This window comes from Molothrus ater, unplaced genomic scaffold (genome assembly GCF_012460135.2).
Source record: "Molothrus ater isolate BHLD 08-10-18 breed brown headed cowbird unplaced genomic scaffold, BPBGC_Mater_1.1 matUn_MA620, whole genome shotgun sequence".
Lineage (NCBI taxonomy): Eukaryota > Metazoa > Chordata > Aves > Passeriformes > Icteridae > Molothrus > Molothrus ater.
Genome location: NW_023416785.1, coordinates 57,953 through 66,295, shown reverse-complemented (window position 1 = coordinate 66,295; position 8,343 = coordinate 57,953). Strand labels below are relative to the sequence as shown.

At 52.2% G+C, this 8,343-nt stretch overlaps 1 long non-coding RNA gene across 1 annotated transcript; it reads left to right on the top strand.

The window, feature by feature from the left end:
* Positions 1-2,250: 2,250 nt before the first annotated feature.
* On the top strand, positions 2,251-3,698 carry LOC118701377 (uncharacterized). The gene is made up of 2 exons (XR_004982513.2): positions 2,251-3,067; positions 3,306-3,698. It is a non-coding gene; the product is annotated as an uncharacterized LOC118701377 (long non-coding RNA).
* The last annotated feature ends 4,645 nt before the right edge of the window (positions 3,699-8,343 follow it).

Here is an 8,343-nt window from a genome sequence, read left to right as displayed (position 1 = left end):
GACAGGTTCAGCCCATTGACTGATCCCAGCAGTTATGATGGAGCCTTCACTAACTTTTTCTCCATTCTTGGCTTACTTTTTATAGTATTTCTTTATATTTAGGGTGAAGCTTGAGTGACTCTACTCATGCATATATTGCTACTGATTGGTGTGAAATCCTCTCACTTCACTTTCAAAGATACATCAAAAAATGTTATAGGCTCATTTCCATTGAGAGGTTGTCATAATTTGGAGGCAGTTAACTTTGGGATGGAGGTGTGCATTTATATTACAATTAGGCTATAATGAACCACGTTCATCTGAGGAAAGCAATTTTGCTAGCTTGGCAGCAAGACATCTCTCTCACAGCTGCTATGCAGTTAATCAGCTTCAAAGTACCATCAAGTTGCTGCCAAGGATTTTGGCAGAGCCTGGTCGAGGTATCTCCATTCCACTGCACCCTTCCTTAGCAGGTGCTTATGGTTGTATGGGGAATCATTGTGCAGCATGCCAACCCAGTTCCATCCTGGGAACACCATCTGTATTTTACCCTAAAATTTCTGTCCCGTTATAACTCCTGTTAGGATACAAATGTAACTTAGTTTTCTCTGATTTTACCCTCAGTCATCTTTCCATACAAACATTGCTCCACTCTCCAGAGGATTATTGTGAGCAGATGTGAGCTCTGCTGTCCCTTTGGACTGAGAAAGACAGAGGTTTTTCCCAAGTTCCTTTTGAACCTGTTGTGCACCTGTTACAAGTCTTCAGTCTCCTGCAGTTTTGTGGGTCAGTCATGTGTAGAACAGCACAACTGGCTGGCATGCTTTGCTCATGAGGGAGACAAGAGAAGAATCCCTCTGTTCACACCAGACTTGCAGCTGCCAAACCTCACCAAAGCACCCGAGGAGCCCCCAGGGATTGATGGCACAGAGGGAGCTGATGGAGGACAGCACAGCAGGCAGCCTGTCCTCCCATCAGGTCTGGCTATGGTGCCACCCTGAGGGTTTCCCCTGTCTTCGGGCAGTACTAGCTACTGCAGCTCACTTGACAGAGACTCACTGTCTATACTGTGCTTGGCTACACTGGAGAGGATGAAGCTGAGGACAGCAATGGTTGCCTTCACATCCCCTGACTGCAGACGGGAGGGAGGGCGAGCTCTGTCACCTTGGGAAGGCATCTGCAGATTCATTGCTGCCCATCTCTGGAACATGGCTCTATCGGGGGATCGTGGTAAGGACAGCAGTGCTCACCTAACTTTGCACCTGAGGACAGCTTCAGGATCTTGTCATACTGTGGGAGAGCAGAGCTTCACAGTAAACACCAGCTAACACACTTACTACCAGTGTTAACACTAACAATTCTTACCCAAATATTAATACTAATAACACTTACTATGCATATTATTAATGCTAGTAGAGGCTGGTAGCGTTCCTAACGCTGAGGCTTGCATGAAGAACACAAAATTAATTAATGTTGCTGATTATGCTATTGTGGTGTTGAAATACTTGGCCTCCACTGTGGTAGCCCCACACTTACCTCGATGGCCTCCCCAGCAGGTCCCGAAGCACTGGGATGCAGATCAGCTTAAGCATCACTGATGTGATAAACAGAGTTCACTCTTTAAAAGTTTTAAAAGTTTAATAAAGGATAAAAGGACAAAATAATCTAGCACTGGGGTGCTTTTGGCACACGGCCACAGAGCACAGAGGTAGCTTAAAATCATGTTCAATATATATGGTTACATTGCTGGGGTTACACGCCATATTCATTAGCTTATACATTATTCAAACATTCCTTTGAGTTTTTGGTGTTCCAGGAACTCTCTTGTTTGGTTTTAATCTCTGAGTTGTCTGCAGAACATTCTGTAAATTAGGTCTAAATATTTTATTTCTTTCTGTAGTTTTATCCTGTTGCTTCACACTCCCTGATAGCGCCGACAGAGCTGATAAATCTTCCTGGATGCTTATGCTTTGTTTTTGTCACTGTTATCTTATCACTTGGCCGGGCCACTCCGCAGATACAAGAAACACAGTAATTGCTTTACACCATTCTCTGAGTTAGTTACATAGAAGTATTTTAGTTTCTATTTTAACTTTCTGTTAAAGCCTACGATGTATTTATCACACTACTATTCATATGAAATACACAGTGCATACATAAACTGGCATATTACACAATACAAAGCAGTTAAAAGTAAGTACAAGTTGTACCATATCAAAATACTTGTGATGCAAAAAGCTAATCTATGAATGGGAAAGCCAGTATTGTTTTATCATCTATAACATCCGACCACTGTGGGGGAGAAGGAGGGTGAGCAGCGGGCCCGCAGCGGGCGGGGGGACGCGGGCACGTAACTTTGGCCAGGGCGCTGATCTCGGCTAGTCGGGGCAGGCCAAGTCCCCGCAGAAGCGGAAGCACTGCAGGGGAAGAGGCGCCCAGAGCCCGGAGCGGGCTCTGCACGCCCTCCCCACTCCCCGCTGCCAAACCCTTTCCTCACCATGTCGCCGCCGCTACCAAAACCCCTCTTCACCAAGTCGCCGCCGCTCCCTAGTCCGCGCTGCTGTCGCAGAGTCCGCCTTTGCGACCCGGAACCACTCCCGGGCTGCACCACCCCCACCGCCCCCCTCCCCGCCCCTGCCCCGAGTGCCGATGGGGCGCTCCGGTAGGGGCTCTGCGGGGGTCTTTTCGCCGGGACCTGGGCACGAGAGAGGGCCGGATGAGGGGACGGGGGAGGGTCTCGCGAGCGGGACCCACGGCGCCCGCGGACCCTTCGGGCAGCCCAGGCTCCGCCCCACGCTCCCACGGGCCGCAGCCTCACGGCTCCCAAGACTGCCAATCCCGGCCCGCCTTTCTCCGCCCGCCCTGTCCAATCACAGCCGTCCTTTCAATCCGGGCGCTGTCCCGCCAATCAGACCGCTCAGTCGCGGCCCGGCCCCTCAGCCTGGCCCCACTCCCCCGTACGCCTGAGGCGCCGCTCCCGCCACGCCGCTTTGGGAGCCGGCGGAACTGTGTCCCCGCTGCCGCTGCCTCGGCAGGCGCTGTTGGGGCCGGGAAGGGCGGGCCGGGAGCGAGCTTCAGTTCAGTTCAGGTCCTGACCGGGATCAGGTTCTGGTCCAGGGAAACGGGCAGACGGCGGGGAGCGGGCGGACGCGGCCCCTGCAATGGCGGCGGGAGCAGCGCTTGAGGGGACTGCGGGAGGTCGCGGAGCCGAGCGCGGCGGGAATGGGCGGGCTGGGATTGGTGGGGCCGGCAGGCGCTGCCTCGGATTGTGATTGGCTGGCTGGTCCGGCCCTGGGGCATAAATAGCGTGCGTTGGGGCGGCGCAGGCGTCAGTTCGGCGGCGGAGCTGGAGCGACGGGAGGTGTGGCTGCGCGATCGGAGGAGCGGCGCCGTGGGAGCGACGGGAGCTGCGGATGCGCGATCTGAGGAGCGGCGCTGCGCCAGGACGGGACCCCAGTGGCAGCTGATCCGGGGAGCGCTGGTGAGCATGGACGCGACACCTGCGGCAGCATCTGGGAGCCGGTTGTGTCCAGTTCTTTCTGCCGCGCCCTGCGCGGCTCGGGTAGCTGGCGGCTGGTGCGGGGCCTGGAGTGGCGCGGGGGGGGAACCGGCTGTTGTCACTGGGGGCCGGGAAGAAGCCGTTTCGCGGTTTCTGGATTTAAAGTATTGTTCAGAATACGAGGAATAAAGCTTGCTTTTTTTGAATTTTTATTACTTTATTTTGTTTCTACTTACAATTATTTTCTCTTTATTGTGTTATTATTGCTCGTTTTATTACACCTTTTTGGTTTGATTTGTTTTCTTTACTAGATATCTGATGTTAATTCAGTAAGGGTTGTGGGACTGGGGCTGAAACACTATCTGTGAGATCAGTGGGGATATAAAACCCCAGGGTGTGGAATAATGATTTTGACACGAGTCAGGCCCAAAACAATGTGGAGCGGTGGAAATGCTGGGGCTAGATAAATGCCATGGGAGAAGGGCACGGAGCTGCAGCACAGGGCCTGCAGGATATGCCTGGGGGTTCCCAGCCCCTGCCCCGTGGTACCAAGCAGAGAGGCTGAGGGTGTGGGGGCTCAGAGGGGTTCCAGGGCCCAAGAACTAGCCCAAGGGTGCCTTTTGGGATGGGGGAGCAGGAGCCCGGTGGCTATTCCCAGCCCCTGGAGCTGCCTGGGAGGAAGTGAGGGGGCCTTTGTGCAGGTGCTGGGCTGAGAGCCAGAGTGAGGGAGAAAGTAGATGTTGAGCTTCAGGCCTCAAGTGTCCCCAAAGTTGGGATCCCACAGGGGTGGGTGGGACAACTTCTAGAGATATTGAAATGATGGCAGTAACTGATTTGTGACCTTATCAACAGCCCCAAGCTGCAGTGAGAAGCAGGAGCAGCTTTTAGCTACAGCCAGTAGGAAGCTGAGGAGCTGGAGCTGAGGCAGCAGAGCTGGAGGAGACAGAAATATGGTAGGGTTTGGGGTAAAACCCCTGTGGGGCTGGGAATAAGGAATGTGGAGCTGGGAGGTGAGCTGCATGGTTGGAGTTGAAATTGCTGTAAGGGCTGTGATCTAAGCTCAAACCACACAGAGCTAGAGCTAAAGCAAAGATCCTGCCCTGAGAAGCAGAAGTAGCGTTATGTGGCACTGCTGTGAAGATGTTGAGCAGGAAGTGGAACAGAAGAGCTGGCAGTGTAATAAAGCTTGTGGGACTGGAGCTGAAATCACTGGGGCCAGGGTGGGGACTGCAGTGCTGCAGCATCAATCACTGCTCAAAGGGATGCTCACTGTAGATCTGAGGAATAACCATAGAATGGGACACAAAATGAAAAAGCTGGAAATAGAATAACAACTGCCAAAATGGGGTGGCAATGGTGATACTGAACGTGGAGGTGAAACCCCAAAACTGCAGCCAAAGCCAAAACCCTGTTTCAACCTGAGAGCAGCTTTGCCTGGCAGAGCTGGAAAAGAGCACAGCTGGAGATGGAAGAAGAGAGCTGGCAGTGAAATAAAGGTTGTGTGTCAACAGCTGAAATCACTGGGGCTGGGAAAGGGAAACTGTGGGGCTGGGATTGAGACTGCACATGGGATGGAAACTGGAAGGCTGATATAGAGACTGTATGATTTATGTACTAAACACACTGCAGGCCTGTGATATGGATGATGGGGCTGGGTATTATGACTGAAAGTAGAACAGGATATGTGAAATGGAAAAGGGGACTGCAACCTTGTGCCTGAAAGCCGCGTTGATGCCATGATATTGCGGAGATTTGTAATGGCATCTCTAGGGATCGAGCTGAAATCACTGTGGGGCTGGGATTGTGGTTGAAAAATGGATAAGAAACTAAGGCTGAGAATGGGACTGTGAGCATCGAGGGGAATTTATGCAGGGGCTGGCACAGTGACAAAAGTGTTCTTGTGCTGAAATCACTGTAGGCCTGTGACATGGATGCAGGGGCAGGGGATTGTGACCGAAAGTAGAAGAGGACGTGTGGAGTGGGAAAGGGGGCTAAAACCTTGCGCCTGAAAACGTGGTTGGTGGTAGAATATTGTTTGTGCCTGGGATGGAACCTCTAGAGGTGGAGCTGAAAGGAATGTGGGGCGGGGATTCGAATGAAAGTGGAAAAGGTGCAAGACCTGTGAACAGGGCTGTGGGAATCGAGGTGAACTTATGCAGGGGCTGACAAAGTGACTGGAGATTATTGGGCGGGAGCTAAAATAGCTGAAGGCCTGGAATACGGCTGGTGGAGTGGACTTCGAGAGGATCGTTCAGGGGCTGAATTGTTGCCGAGCTGGAGCCAAGATCAAGATGCTGTCCTTTGAAGCTGGAAAAACACAGAGCTGGAGCTGCGAGAAGAGAGCTGGCAGTAAAATAAAGCATGTGGGTCAAGAGCTGAAAGAGCTGAAATCATTGCGCGTGGTGCTGTCTTCATTGCAGGTGGGGAATCAGGGCTGAACACAGCATTAGAACTATAGGGCTGGCACGGAGACCTTAGTGTTCTTGCGTCAAAATCCCTGTAGGCCTGTGACGTGGCTGCAGGGGCTGGGGATTGTGACTGAAACTAGAACAGAACGTGTGGAGCGGGAAAGGGGGCTGCAGCCTTGCGCCTGAAAACCCCGTCGATGGTAGAATATTGTTTGCGCCTGGGATGGAACCTCTAGAGGTGGAACTGAAATCAATGTGGGGCTGGGAAGTGGACTGTAAGGCTGTGATTTGAATGAAAACAGAAAAGGTCCTAGACCTGTGAATGGGGCTGTGGGCAATGAGATGAACTTATGCAGGAGCTGGCACAGTGACAAGGGATTGTTGGGCGGGAGGTAAAATCACTGCAGGGCTGGAATATTGCTGGCAGGGGGGTTGTGAGAGGCTTGTGTGGGGGCTGAATTGTTGCCGAGCTGGAGCCAAGATCAAGATGCTGCCCTTAGAAGCTGGAGAAACACGGAGCTGGAGCTGCAAGAAGAGAGCTGGCAGTAAAATAAAGCTTGTGGGTCAAGAGCTGAAAGAGCTGAATTCACTGGGCCTGGTGCTGTCATCATTGCAGGTGTGGGATGGGGGCTGAACATGGCATAAGAACCATAGGGCTGGCACGGAGATGGTAAAATAAAGCTTGTGGGTCAAGAGCTGAAAGAGCTGAAATCACTGGGTCTGGTGCTGTCTTCATTGCAGGTGGGGAATCAGGGCTGAACACAGCATTAGAACCATAGGGCTGGCACGGAGACCTTAGTGTTCTTGCGTCAAAATCTCTGTAGGCCTGTGACGTGGCTGCAGGGGCTGGGGATTGTGACTGAAACTAGAACAGAACGTGTGGAGCGGGAAAGGGGGCTGCAGCCTTGCGCCTGAAAACCCCGTCGATGGTAGAATATTGTTTGTGCCTGGGATGGAACCTCTAGAGGTGGAACTGAAATCAATGTGGGGCTGGGAAGTGGACTGTAAGGCTGTGATTTGAATGAAAACAGAAAAGGTCCTAGACCCGTGAATGGGGCTGTGGGCAATGAGATGAACTTATGCAGGAGCTGGCACAGTGACAAGAGATTGTTGGGCAGGAGGTAAAATCACTGCAGGGCTGGAATATTGCTGGCGGGGGGGTTGTGAGAGGCTTGTGTGGGGGCTGAATTATTGCCGAGCTGGAGCCAAGATCAAGATGCTGCCCTCAGAAGCTGGAGAAACATGGAGCTGGAGCTGCGAGAAGAGAGCTGGCAGTAAAATAAAGCTTGTGGGTCAAGAGCTGAAAGAGCTGAATTCACTGGGCCTGGTGCTGTCATCATTGCAGGTGTGGGATGGGGGCTGAACATGGCATAAGAACCATAGGGCTGGCACGGAGATGGTAAAATAAAGCTTGTGGGTCAAGAGCTGAAAGAGCTGAAATCACTGGGTCTGGTGCTGTCTTCATTGCAGGTGGGGAATCAGGGCTGAACACAGCATTAGAACTATAGGTCTGGCACGGAGACCTTAGTGTTCTTGCGTCAAAATCTCTGTAGGCCTGTGACGTGGATGCAGGGGCTGGGGATTGTGACTGAAACTAGAACAGAACGTGTGGAGCGGGAAAGGGGGCTGCAGCCTTGCGCCTGAAAACCCCGTCGATGGTAGAATATTGTTTGCGCCTGGGATGGAACCTCTAGAGGTGGAACTGAAATCAATGTGGGGCTGGGAAGTGGACTGTAAGGCTGTGATTTGAATGAAAACAGAAAAGGTCCTAGACCTGTGAATGGGGCTGTGGGCAATGAGATGAACTTATGCAGGAGCTGGCACAGTGACAAGGGATTGTTGGGCGGGAGGTAAAATCACTGCAGGGCTGGAATATTGCTGGCGGGGGGGTTGTGAGAGGCTTGTGTGGGGGCTGAATTGTTGCCGAGCTGGAGCCAAGATCAAGATGCTGCCCTTAGAAGCTGGAGAAACACGGAGCTGGAGCTGCAAGAAGAGAGCTGGCAGTAAAATAAAGCTTGTGGGTCAAGAGCTGAAAGAGCTGAAATCACTGGGCCTGGTGCTGTCATCATTGCAGGAGTGGGATGGGGGCTGAACATGGCATAAGAACCATAGGTCTGGCATAGAGACGATAAAATAAAGCTTGTGGGTCAAGAGCTGAAAGAGCTGAAATCACTGGGTCTGGTGCTGTCTTCATTGCAGGTGGGGAATCAGGGCTGAACACAGCATTAGAACCATAGGGCTGGCACGGAGACCTTAGTGTTCTTGCGTCAAAATCCCTGTAGGCCTGTGACGTGGCTGCAGGGGCTGGGGATTGTGACTGAAACTAGAACAGAACGTGTGGAGCGGGAAAGGGGGCTGCAGCCTTGTGCCTGAAAACCCCGTCGATGGTAGAATATTGTTTGTGCCTGGGATGGAACCTCTAGAGGTGGAACTGAAATCAATGTGGGGCTGGGAAGT